The 13,711-nt window shown below is 40.1% G+C and overlaps 2 protein-coding genes across 7 annotated transcripts in view; one reads left to right on the top strand and one right to left on the bottom strand.

The window, feature by feature from the left end:
• LOC132348188 (unconventional myosin-XVIIIb-like) overlaps window positions 1–13,711 on the top strand; it is a 102,590-nt gene that overhangs the window by 39,275 nt on the left and 49,604 nt on the right. The gene's annotated exons all lie outside the window — the stretch shown is intronic.
• SLC5A1 (solute carrier family 5 member 1) overlaps window positions 1,128–13,711 on the bottom strand; it is a 140,272-nt gene continuing 127,688 nt past the window's right edge. For both annotated transcript variants that reach the window (XR_009497373.1, XR_009497372.1), the window contains 2 exons: window positions 1,389–1,482; window positions 1,128–1,273 (listed from right to left, as the gene is read on the bottom strand). The gene's annotated coding sequence lies outside the window, so the exon portion shown is untranslated. The remainder of the gene's footprint in view (window positions 1,274–1,388; window positions 1,483–13,711) is intronic.

The raw sequence follows: 13,711 nt of genomic DNA on the forward strand, positions 1-13,711 counted from the left end.
GGGCAAACATGGAAAAATCAAATGCCACTTGCCTTTTCCAAAACTCAGCCGTGGGCCATGCTCAACGCCCTGACCATTTGGAAATCAGCCAGCTTTGTAAATGGACTGGGATTGGTGATGTCATTGCACAGTTCAGATCAGAAAAGCTGTTGAAGGTTTAGAGTTGGGGCACAGGCATCTATAGATTGGGGATGTGTGGAAGGAAGCAAACGTATTTTACCGAATAGAAAACTGAGGCTCAGAAGGTCTAGGTGCAATAAACTCCAGGCTGTGGCTTCCCTGGTGGTGCAGTGATTAAGAATCTGCCTGCCAATGCAGGGGACACAGGTTCGAGCCCTGGTCCGGGAAGATTCCACATGCCACGGAGCAACTAAGCCCGTGCACCACAACTACTGAGCCTGTGCTCTAGAGCCTGTGCTCCGCAACAAGAGAAGCCACCACAGTGAGAAGCCTGCGCACCGCAACAAAGAGTAGCCCCTGCTCCCCGCAACTGGAGGAAAGCCCACGCAGCGACGAAGACCCAACGCAGCCCCCCCAGAAAAAACTCCAGGCTGTGGGCACTTGAGGGAGGCAGATTTGAGTTCAAAACCAAACTTCTCTGAGCTTCAGAGAGGCCTCCTCTTTCATTGGGCCAAGACTGGGGTTGGTGTGAGGATTAAATGGAATAAAGAAGAGAAAGCTGAATTAAGCTGCTTTCCCCAGAGGCAGACCCTGAGACAAAAATTGCATGTAGGCTTTGGGGGAGGGGGTATCATGAGGAACCAGTAGGGAAGTGAGGGAAGAAAGGCAGGTGATGCTGGAGCCTTAAGGAGTGGATTAGCTCTGGGAAGTGGGGGGCCAGTATCTCTGGGGACCTCTGGGAGACTCTGAAGAACATGTCTCCTCATCGTGTATTACCCGAGGGACGAGGGAGCCGGGATATTGATCTACCGCCTCCTGCTTCTCCCTGGTTGAAGGTTGCCCCTGGGGAGCATCCCCCCTGCCCTTCCCGCCTGCCCCATGCATGAGCTGGCATGTGCGGCAGCCAGGGAAGCAGAGAGGCGCAGACAGGTACCTGTAGTGACAGGCCAGGGACGCGTGTGGGGTGGTGTGTACGGAATGGCCCGGGCGAGGGGCGGTGGACAGCTCATCCGTGCTTCTGGCCCCAGGCGGTCCCTCGGTAGACTGTGCTGTTGAGCCTGGGTTAGGTGACTCTCCCAGGGTGTCACAGCCACATGCCTCTCTGCTTTGCTCAACTCGAATAGTCTTGTTCCCTCCCGGCACTCAGCAAAGCCTAGGGAGAGGACAGGGCCGTTGGGACCTACCTTCCGATTTCCATTGTCACTCTTGAACCCTCTCTGCCTCGGATGCGACAAAACAGAGGCTAAGGGAGCGCCCAGTCTATTGACCTGTCACCAGAGAAGTTCGATGCCTGACTTTCTTCTCCTGAGGCTCCTGGGGCACCCCCTCTGATGTGGGCTCGGGACTCATACCTGTAGCTGCCTGTAATGATAAAAGAGAAAGGCACATTTATAAATATTTTATTAGTACATAATTATGGCAATAATTCCTCCCAGCCTCCCCCCACACCACCTGATAAATTATTTTAAGAGGAGCTGCTGTCAGTCTGCCTGAGAGGCCTGCTTGATGATTTACTTACTGTATATTCTGCTTTGGAAGATTTCATAATAGGTTGCTCTAAAATCAGCTATTAAGAATTTCAAAGTCATATATAAATGTCTTTGCTTTGTGTCATAACAGAGCATTTTGAAATATATTAAGAATCATTTCCATTAATAAGGGTTTTTTGTTTTTTTTTTTTCATTAAAACGATGCTCTCCTCCCAGCGCACCCAGCTTCCTTAACTTATTTTGAAAGTCCTGATCCTATTTTTAAAGACCAATATCCGTCCCTGTGGGGAGATTTCAGACCTTATAACTGGACTTAGGATTTTTGAACTGTTTCAGCAGTAACGACAACCACCACTAATATTGGTTTCGCGTTTGATGGTTTCAAAAGCACTTGTACCTCTCTTGTGCCGTTTTTTTTTTTTCATGTAATGTCTAAAACATTTATATTAACATATTTCCATACAAATAACCCAATGAAAGTTTAGTATTAGTTGTTTTGTTTGTTTTTTTATACTGCAGGTTCTTATTAGGCATCAATTTTATACACATCAGTGTATACATGTCAATCCCAATCGCCCAATTCAGCACACCACCATCCCCACCCCACCGCAGTTTTCCCCCCTTGGTGTCCATATGTCCATTCTCTACATCTGTGTCTCAACTTCTGCCCTGCAAACCGGCTCATCTGTACCATTTTTCTAGGTTCCACATACATGCATTAATATACGATATTTGTTTTTCTCTTTCTGACTTACTTCACTCTGTATGACAGTCTCTAGATCCATCCACATCTCAACAAATGACTCAATTTCGTTCCTTTTTATGGCTGAGTAATATTCCATTGTATATATGTACCACAACTTCTTAATCCATTCGTCTGTTGATGGGCATTTAGGTTGCTTCCATGACCTGGCTATTGTAAATAGTGCTGCAATGAACATTCGGGTGCATGTGTCTTTTTGAATTACGGTTTTCTCTGGGTATACGCTCAGTAGTGGGATTGCTGGGTCATATGGTAATTCTATTTTTAGTTTAAGGAACCTCCATATTGTTCTCCATAGTGGCTGTATCAATTTACATTCCCACCAACAGTGCAAGAGGTTTCCCTTTTCTCCACACCCTCTCCAGCATTTGTTGTTTGTAGATTTTCTGATGATGCCCATTCTAACAGGAGTGAGGTGGTACCTCACTGTAGTTTTGACTTGCATTTCTCTAATAATTAGTGATGTTGAGCATCTTTTCATGTGCTTCGTGGCTGTCTGTATGTCTTCTTTGGAGAAATGTCTATTTAGGTCTTCTGCCCATTTTTGGATTGGGGTGTTTGTTTCTTTAATATTGAGCTGAATGAGCTGTTTATATATTTTGGAGATTAATCCTTTGTCCGTTGATTCATTTGCAAATATTTTCTCCCATTCTGAGGGTTGTCTTTTCGTCTTGTTTATGGTTTCCTTTGCTGTGCAAAAGCTTTGAAGTTTCATTAGGTCCCACTTGTTTATTTTTGTTTTTATTTCCATTACTCTAGGAGGTGGATCAAAAAAGATCTTGCTGTGATTTATGTCAAAGAGTGTTCTTCCTATGTTTTCCTCTAAGAGATTTATAGTGTCCAGTCTTATATTTAGGTCTCTAATCCATTTTGAGTTTATTTTTGTGTATGGTGTTAGGGAGTATTCTAATTTCATTCTTTTACATGTAGCTGTCCAGTTTTCCCAGCACCACTTATTGAAGAGACTGTCTTTTCTCCATTGTATATCTTTGCCTCCTTTGTCATAGATTAGTTGACCATAGGTGCGTGGGTTAATCTCTGGGCTTTCTATCTTGTTCCATTGATCTATGTTTCTGTTTTTGTGCCAGTACCATATTGTCTTGATTACTGTAGCTTTGTAGTATAGTCTGAAGTCAGGGAGTCTGATTCCTCCAGCTCCATTTTTTTGCCTCAAGACTGCTTTGGCTATTCGGGGTCTTTTGTGTCTCCATACAAATTTTAAGATGATTTGTTCTAGCTCTGTAAAAAATGCCATTGGTAATTTGATAGGGATTGCATTGAATCTGTAGATTGCTTTGGGTAGTATACTCATTTTCACAATGTTGATTCTTCCAATCCAAGAACATGGTATATCTCTCCATCTGTTGGTATCATCTTTAATTTCTTTCATCAGTGTCTTATAGTTTTCTGCATACAGGTCTTTTGTCTCCCTAGGTAGGTTTATTCCTAGGTATTTTATTCTTTTTGTTGCAATGGTAAATGGGAGTGTTTCCATAATTTCTCTTTCAGATTTTTCATCATTAGTGTATAGGAATGCAAGAGATTTCTGTGCATTAATTTTGTATCCTGCAACTTTACCATATTCATTAATTAGCTCTAGCAGTTTTCTGGTGGCAGTTTTAGGATTCTCTATGTATAGTATCATGTCATCCGCAAACAGTGACAGTTTTACTTCTTCTTTTCCAATTTGTATTCCTTTTATTTCTTTTTCTTCTCTGATTGCCATGGCTAGGACTTCCAAAACTATGTTGAATAATAGTGGTGAGAGTGGACATCCTTGTCTCGTTCCTGATCTTAGAGGAAATGCTTTCAGTTTTTCACCATTGAGAATGATGTTTGCTGTGGGTTTGTCATATATGGCCTTTATATGTTGAGGTAGGTTCCCTCTACGCCCACTTTCTGGAGAGTTTTTATCAGAAATGGGTGTTGAATTTTGTCAAAAGCTTTTTCTGCATCTATTGAGATGATCATATGGTTTTTATTCTTCAATTTGTTAATATGGTGTATCACATTGATTGATTTGCGTATATTGAAGAATCCTTGCATCCCTGGGATAAATCCCACTTGATTGTGGTATATGATCCTTTTAATGTGTTGTTGGATTCTGTTTGCTAGTATTTTGTTGAGGATTTTTGCATCTATATTCATCAGTGAAATTGGTCTGTAATTTTCTTTTTTTGTAGTGTCTTTGTCTGGTTTTGGTATCAGGGTGATGGTGGCCTCATAGAATGAGTTTGGGAGTGTTCCTTCCTCTGCAATTTTTTGGAAGAGTTTGAGAAGGATGGGTGTTAGCTCTTCTCTAAATGTTTGATAGAATTCACCTGTGAAGCCATCTGGTCCTGGACTTTTGTTTGTTGGAAGATTTTTAATCACAGTTTCAATTTCATTCCTTGTGATTGGTCTGTTCATATTTTCTGTTTCTTCCTGGTTGAGTCTTGGAAGGTTATACCTTTCTAAGAATTTGTCCATTTCTTCCAGGTTGTCCATTTTATTGGCATAAACTTGCTTGTAGTAGTCTCTTAGGATGCTTTGTATTTCTGCGGTGTCTGTTGTAACTTTTCCTTTTTCATTTCTGATTTTATTGATTTGAGTCCTCTCCCTCTTTTTCTTGATGAGTCTGGCTAATGGCTTATCAATTTTGTTTATCTTCTCAAAGAACCAACTTTTAGTTTTATTGATCTTTGCTATTGTTTTCTTTGTTTCTTTTTCACTTATTTCTGCTCTGATCTTTATGATTTCTTTCCTTCTGCTAACTTTGGGTTTTGTTTGTTCTTCTTTCTCTAGTTCCTTTAGGTGTAAGGTTAGATTGTTTACTTGAGATTTTTCTTGTTTCTTTAGGTAGGCTTGTATAGCTATAAACTTCCCTCTTAGAACTGCTTTTGCTGCATCCCATAGGTTTTGGGTCGTCGTGTTTTCATTGTCATTTGTCTCTAGGTATTTTTTTATTTCCTCTTTGATTTCTTCAGTGATCTCTTGGTTATTTAGTAACGTATTGTTTAGCCTCCATGTGTTTGTGTTTTTTACTTTTTTTTCCCTGTAATTCATTTCTAATCTCATAGCGTTGTGGTCAGAAAAGATGCTTGATATGATTTCAATTTTCTTAAATTTACTGAGGCTTGATTTGTGACCCAAGATGTGATCTATCCTGGAGAATGTTCCGTGCGCACTTGAGAAGAACGTGTAATCTGCTGTTTTTGGATGGAATGTCCTATATATATCAATTAAATCTATCTGGTCTATTGTGTCATTTAAAGCTTCTGTTTCCTTATTTATTTTCATTTTGGATGATCTGTCCATTGGTGTAAGTGAGGTGTTAAAGTCCCCGACTATTACTGTGTTACTGTCGATTTCCTCTTTTATAGCTGTTAGCAGTTGCCTTATGTATTGAGGTGCTCCTATGTTGGGTGCATATGTATTTATAATTGTAATATCTTCTTCTTGGATTGATCCCTGGATCATTATGTAGTGTCCTTCCTTGTCTCTTGTAACATTCTTTATTTTAAAGTCTATTTTATCTGATATGAGTATAGCTACTCCAGCTTTCTTTTGATTTCCATTTGCATGGAATATCTTTTTCCATCCCCTCACTTTCAGTCTGTATGTGTCCCTAGGTCTAAAGTGGGTCTCTTGTAGACAGCATATATATGGGTCTTGTTTTTGTATCCATTCAGACAGTCTGTGTCTTTCGGTTGGGGCATTTAATCCATTCACGTTTAAGGTAATTATCGATATGTATGTTCCTATGACCATTTTCTTAATTGTTTTGGGTTTGTTTTTGTAGGTCCTTTTCTTCTCTTGTGTTTCCCACTTAGAGAAGTTCCTTTAGCATTTGTTGTAGAGCTGGTTTGGTGGTGCTGAATTCTCTTAGCTTTTGCTTGTCTGTAAAGCTTTTGATTTCTCCATCAAATCTAAATGAGATCCTTGCCGGGTAGAGTAATCTTGGTTGTAGGTTCTTCCCTTTCATCACTTTAAGTATATCATGCCACTCCCTTCTGGCTTGCAGAGTTTCTGCTGAGAAATCAGCTGTTAACCTTATGGGAGTTCCCTTGTATGTTATTTGTCGTTTTTCCCTTGCTGCTTTCAATAATTTTTCTTTGTCTTTAATTTTTGCCAATTTGATTACTATGTGTCTCGGCGTGTTTCTCCTTGGGTTTATCCTGTATGGGACTCTCTGCGCTTCCTGGACTTGGGTGGCTATTTCCTTTCCCATGTTAGGGAAGTTTTCAACTATAATCTCTTCAAATATTTTCTCTGGTCCTTTCTCTCTCTCTTCACCTTCTGGGACCCCTATAATGCGAAGGTTGTTGCGTTTAATGTTGTCCCAGAGGTCTCTTAGGCTGTCTTCATTTCTTTTCATTCTTTTTTCTTTAGTCTGTTCCGCAGCAGTGAATTCCACCATTCTGTCTTCCAGGTCACTTATCCGTTCTTCTGCCTCAGTTATTCTGCTATTGATTCCTTCTAGTGTAGTTTTCATTTCAGTTATTGTATTGGTCATCTCTGTTTGTTTGTTCTTTAATTCTTCTAGGTCTTTGTTAATCATTTCTTGCATCTTCTCAATCTTTGCCTCCATTCTTATTCCGAGGTCCTGGATCATCTTCACTATCATTATTCTGAATTCTTTTTCTGGAAGGTTGCCTATCTCCACTTCATTTAGTTGTTTTTCTGGGGTTTTTTCTTGTTCCTTCATCTGGTACATAGCCCTCTGCCTTTTCATCTTGTCTATCTTTCTGTAACTGTGGTTTTTGGTCCACAGGCTGCAGGATTGTAGTTTTTCTTGCTTCTGCTGTCTGCCCTCTGGTGGTTGAGGCTACCTAAGAGGCTTGATGGGAGGCTCTGGTGGTGGGTAGAGCTGACTGTTGCTGTGGCGGTCAGAGCTCAGTAAAACTTTAATCCACTTGACTGTTGATGGGTGGGGCTGGGTTCCCTCCCTGTTGGTTGTTTTGCCTGAGGCAACCCAACACTGGAGCCTACCTGGGCTCTTTGGTGGGGTTAATGGCAGACTCTGGGAGGGCTCACGCCAAGGAGCACTTCCCAGAACCTCCGCTGCCAGAGTCCTTGTCCCCACAGTGAAACAGAGCCACCCCCCGCCTCTGCAAGAGACCCCCCAACACCAGCAGGTAGGTCTGGTTCAGTCTCCCCCAGGGTCACTGCTCCTTCCCCTGGGTCCCGATGCGCACACTACTTTGTGTGTGCCCTCCAAGAGTGGGGTCTCTGTTTTCCCCAGTCCTGTCGAAGTCCTGCAATCAATTCCCACTAGGCTTCAAAGTCTGATTCTCTAGGAATTCCTCCTCCCGTTGCCGGACACCCAGGTTGGGAAGCCTGACGTGGGGCTCAGAAGCTTCACTCCAGTGGGTGGACTTCTGTGGTATAAGTCTAGGAAGTTCCTTTTAACTCCTAATTTACTAAGAGGTTGTTTTAAAATCACAAACAGGTGCTAAATTTTACCAAAATTTTTATTGAGTTAATAAAGATTTTTTTCTTTAAATGAATCACTGAATTACTGTTTGGAAATATTGAACTTTGCCTCACATTATATGCAAAAAGTAATTGATTTGTGTCACAGCCCTAAATATAAATGCTAAAATCATAAGGATTCTAGAAAAATTATAAAAGAATATCTTCATGTCCTTGGAATAGCTGATGCCTTTGTAGAGAGGACACACAAAATAATCATAAGAGAAAAAATAATGAATTAACTACATAAAAACTGAAAACTTTTTTTCCAACTTTATTGAGATAGAATTGACATACAACATTGTGTAAGTTTAAGGCGTACAATATTATTATTTGATACACATGTATATTATATAATGTTTACCACAGTAACATTAGTTAACACATCCTTCACCTCATGTAACTACCTTTTTGTTGTCATTATGGAGAAAACATTAAATCTCTACTCTCATAGCAACTTTCAACTAAACAATATAGTATGTTAACTACAGTCACCATGCTGTACATTAGAATCCCCAGAACTTGTTCATCTTATAACTGGAAGTTTGTACCCTTTGACAAATATCTCCCCATTTCCCCCACCCCTCACCACTGGCAGCCTCCATTCTACTCTCTGTTTCTACAAGTTCAATGTCCTTAGATTCTGCGAATAAGTGAGATCATCCACTATTTGTCTTTCTCTGACTTTTTTTATTTAGCATAATGCTCTCAATATCCATCCAAGTTGTAGCAAATAGGAGGGTTTCCTTTTTTATGTCTGAATAATATTCCATTATATATATATATATATATATATATACACACACACACACACACACACACATACATACATGCATATATATACACACCACATTTTCTTTATCCATTTATCCATCAATGGATGTTTCCATGTCTTAGTTTGTTTCCATGTCTTGATTATCGTGAATAATGGGAGTGCAGATATTTCTTCCATTTTGCCTTATGAAAGCTTTCATAGGAACACTGTACTTTTGGATAGCAGGGGAAACCTGTGTTAACCCCTTATCAGATGTGTAGTTTGCAAATATTTTCTCCCATTCCATAGGTTGTCTTTTCATTTTGTTGACTGTTTCTTTTGCTGTGCAGAAGATTTTTAGTTTGATGTAGTCCCACTTTTGCTTTTGTTGTTTGTGCTTTAGATATCATAGCCCCCCAAAAAGTTACCAAGACCAACGTGAAGGAGCTTTTTCCATTTTCTTCTAGGAGTTTTATGGTTTCAGGTCTTATGTTTAAGTCTTAATCCATTTTGAGTTAGTTTTCGTGAGTGGCGTAAGATAGGGGTCCAATTTCATTCTTTTCCATGTGGATATCCAGTTTTCCCAACACCACTTATTGAAGGGACTATCGTTTCCCCCATTGAGTGTTCTTGGCTCCCTTGTCAGATATTAGTTGACCATATATATATGGGTTTATTTCTGGACTCTTGATCATTTTCCATAGGTCTATGTGTCTGTTTTTAACCAGCACTATACTGTTTTAATTACTATAGCTTTGTAATATATAGAGCTTGAAATCCGGAAATGTGATGCCTCAAGATTGGTTATTTTTGTTTTTCAAAATTGTTTGGCTATTTGGGGTCTTTTGTAGTTCCATATGAATTTTAGCATTGTCTTTTTCTATTGATGTGAAAAATGTCATCAGAATTTTGATAGGGATTGCAGCAAACCTATAGATGGCTTTGGGTAGTATGGACATTTTCAAAATGCTAACTCTTCTACTCCATGAACACAGGATACCTTTCCATTTATTTGTGTCATCTTCAATTTCTTTCATCAATGTCTTACAGTTTTTGGCATATCGATTTTTCACTCCCATGGGTAAATTTATTTCTAAGTATTTTATTGGTTTTGATGCTATTGTAAAAGGGATTGCTTTCTTTATTTCTTTTTCACATAGTTCATTGTTGGTGTGTACAAATGCAACTGATTTTCATTCTTTGGTTTTGTAACCTGAAGCTTTACTGAATTCATTTATTAGGTCTAACAGTTTTTTGGTGAAGTCTTTTGGATTTTCTATATACAAGATCATGTCATCAGCAAAGAGACATTTTTACTTCTTCCTTTCCAAACAAGCAAACAAATAAATGTGATACACCACATTAATAGAATGAAGGGAAAATATCATAATCATATAAAAATATGCATACAAAGCATCCCCACTGCCACCATATCCACCACCACCACAGCTGCCAGCAAAGCCACCTCGACCACTGAAGTTTCCTCCACGACCAAAGTTATTATTCCCACCAAAACCACCTCGACGACCAACACTGAAGTTTCCAGAACCACTTCGACCTCTTTGGCTGGATGAAGCACTAGCTATCTCTTGCTTAGATAGGGCTTTCCTTACTTCACAATTGTGACCATTCACAGTGTGTTATTTCTGAATGACAATCTTGTCTACAGAGTCATGATCGTCAAAGGTTACAAAAGCAAAGCCTCTCTTTTTGCCACTGCCTCAGTCAATCATGATTTCAATCACTTTAATTTTCCCATACTGTTCAAAATAATCTCTTAGGTGATATTCTTCAGTGTCTTCTTTAATGCCACCAACAAAAATCTTTTTCACAGTAAGTGGGCACCAGGTCTTTGAGAATCTTCTCTTGAGACAGCCCTCTTTGGTTCCACAACTCTTCCATCCACATTGTGTGGCCTTGAATTCATGGCTGCATCCACCTCCTCCACAGCGGCATATGTGGCAAACCCGAAGCCTCTGGAGCACTTGGTGTTTGGATCCCTCATTACCACACAGTCTGTGAGCGTTCCGCATTGCTCAGAATGGCTCCTCAGACTCTCATCAGTTGTTTCAAAGCTCAAACCTCCAGTGAAGAGCTTCTGCAGCAGTTTGGGCTCTTTGGGAGACTCTGTCTTAAGACATGATGGCAGTGGAGTGGGGTGGGGGAGGACTTTAACTATGCTTACTCTGCGCTGTCCATGGGCAGAAAGCTGGTTTGTATATGTTGAAACATATGCATCACAGGGATAAATCCATTTGATCATGTGTATGATACTTTTAATGTGCTGTTGAGTTTGGTGTGCTAGTATTGAATATTTTGTTGAGAATTTTTGCATATTATGTTCATCAAGAATATTAGCCTGTATTTTTCTTTTCTTGTAGTATCTTTATCTGGCTTTGGTGCCTGGGTAATGCTGACCTCTTAAAATGAGTTTGGGAGTGTTCCCTTCTCTTTAATTTTTTGTAAGAGTTTCAGAAGAATTGGCATTAATTCTTCTTTAAATGTTTGGTGAAATTCACCTGTAAAGCCATCTGATCCTGGGCCTTTCTTTGTTGAGAGGTTTTTGATTACTGATTCAATTTCCTTACTTGTTATCATTCAATCTTTTTACTTGTTACCAATAACAAATAACTCATCCTTAGTAGGTTGTATGTTTCTAGGAATTTATCCATTTTTTCTAGGTTGTCCAATTTGTTAGTGTATAATTGTTCATAGTATTCTTGTATAATCCTTTGTATTTCTGTGGCATCAGGTGTAATGTCTCCTGTTTCAGTTATCATTTTATTTATTTGAGTCCTCTCTCTTTTTTTTCTTGGTAAGTTTAGCTAAAGATTTGTCAATTTTGTTTACCTTTTCAAAAAACACAACACAATTCTGTTGATATTTTCTACTGTTTTTCTATTCCCTATTTCATTTATTTCTGCTCTGATCTTTGTCACTGCCTTCCTTCTGCTAACTTTGGGCTTAGTTTGTTGTTTGGTTCTTAGTTTGTTCTTGTAGTTGCTTGAGGTATAAGGTTAGGTTGTTTATTTGAAATATTTCCTTTTTTAATGTAAGCATTTATTGCTATAAACTTCCCTCTTAGCACTGCTTTTGCTGCATCCCATTAGTTTTGGTGTGTGTTTCCATTTTTATTTGTTTTAAGATTTTTCAATTTCCATTTTGATTTCATCTTTGACCCATTGGTTGCTTAGGAGTATGTTATTTAATTTCCACATATTTGTGAGTTTTCCAATTTTACTCCTGTTATTGATTTCTAGTTTCATACCACTGTGGTCAGAAAATATATTTGGTATAATCTCAATATTTTTAAATTTGCTGAAACTTGTTTTTGACCTAGCATGATCTATCCTGGAGAATGTTCCATATGTGCTTGAGAAGAATGGGTATTCTGCTGCTGTTGGATGGAATGTTCTATATATGTCTGTTAAGTACATTTGGTCTAAACCATTGTTCAAGTACAGTGTTTCCTTACTGATTTCTGGTCTGGATGACCTATCCATTGTTGAAAGTGGGATGCTGAATTCCTCTACTATTACTGTATTACTGTCTGTTACTCCTTCAGATCTGTTAGTATTTGCTTAATATATTTAGGCACTCTGATGTTGGGAGTATATGTATTTACAATTGTTATGTCTTTTTGATGAATTTACCCATTTATCATTATATAGTGACCCTCTTTTTATCTTGTCATGGTTTTTGACTTGAAATCTAGTTGTCTGATATAAATATAGCTGCTCCATTTTGATTCCCATTTGCATGGAATACCTTTTCCCATCCCTTCACTTTGAGCCTATGTGTGTCCTTGAAGTTAAAGTGAGTCTCCTGTAGGCAGCATATAGTTGGGTCTTTTTTTAGTCCATTCAGCCATTCTGTGCCTTTTGATTGGCAAATTTAATCCATTTATATTAAAAGTAAAATCCAGGCAGGGCCCTGACTACCAGCATACTCTACCATGGCTGCTAGGTCTTGCCACAGTCACATGGAAGTAGAAGCTCATGTTGGGAGATAGGTTAAGTGTATAAAGTTGCACAGCTGGAGAGGCTAGCTGCAGGGGAGTCTGGTGATACAGGCTAGTGATAGGAAATCGGGCCAATCCAGGCTCACAATGATCTGGGGGGCCCTAACTGTCAGCATGCACTTCCGTAGCTGCAGGATCTTGCCAACAGATGCACATATGGCAATGGAGGTAGGTGATGGGCATCAGGCCAGTGGCATGCAAGTGCATAGCTGGAGGGGCTATCCCCAAGCACACACACTTAGGTGGGGGTCAGCTGCAGGGAACTATGCTAGTGTCTTGAACTCACACACAGCCACAGAAGACTGAGAAGGCTGCCAGTGTTGGGTCCTGGGTTCCCTCAGGGGTGAGGGGGAGGGCTGGGGGAGACTCAGGTGGCTGGCATCAGTGAACACAGATACCTGTGGGGGGAAACCGGTGAAATCTGCAGGAGTCTGAGGCAGCTGTGTTGGCCGTTGGTTTCTTCAGTAGGGAAAGCTGCTGGGGTGGTCTGCGGAGCATGTCACTGGGAACCACCACTGTTTTCCCGACAGTGTGGCTGAAACTGGTAGCCTCTTCATTGTTCCTAGCCATCACGGCTCAGCTCTGCTGGTTTCTGGATGGGGTGAACTCAAAGTGGTTCACTCATGCAGTGCCCTCAAAGGCTGAGGAAGCTGGTAGCTCACCCCACTCTCCCTTTTCCAGGGAGGAAACTCTTTCTAGCTCGGGATATCCCTCAGCACTGAGCAATGCTGGCTTTGGGGGATACATTTATATAGGCAAAATGAAGCTGTTCTTCCTTCCCTTTTTGTGCAGTTATTCTCAGGGTCTTTGTCCCACCATGTTGCTAAAGTTTTTTAAGTGTACTCCAGAGCTCTCCAAAACTGTTTTTGTTTGTGAATAGCTGTTTAATTGTTGATCTTTGTGAGGGAACTGGAGGCTGCCGTCTCCTACTTCACTATCTCAATGATGTCGCTCTTTTTCCCTTCTCTGTTCACTTTTCTTCATTCTTTTTTCTTTCTGTTCCTCATACTTGACAGTTTCAACTGTCCCAATTCAAGTTTACTGACTCTTTCTTCTGCCCACTCAAATGTGATGTTGAACCTTTCTAGTGAAATTTTTATTTTGGCTAT

The sequence above is a fragment of the Balaenoptera ricei genome, chromosome 14, assembly GCF_028023285.1.
Source record: "Balaenoptera ricei isolate mBalRic1 chromosome 14, mBalRic1.hap2, whole genome shotgun sequence".
Classification (NCBI taxonomy): Eukaryota; Metazoa; Chordata; class Mammalia; order Artiodactyla; family Balaenopteridae; genus Balaenoptera; species Balaenoptera ricei.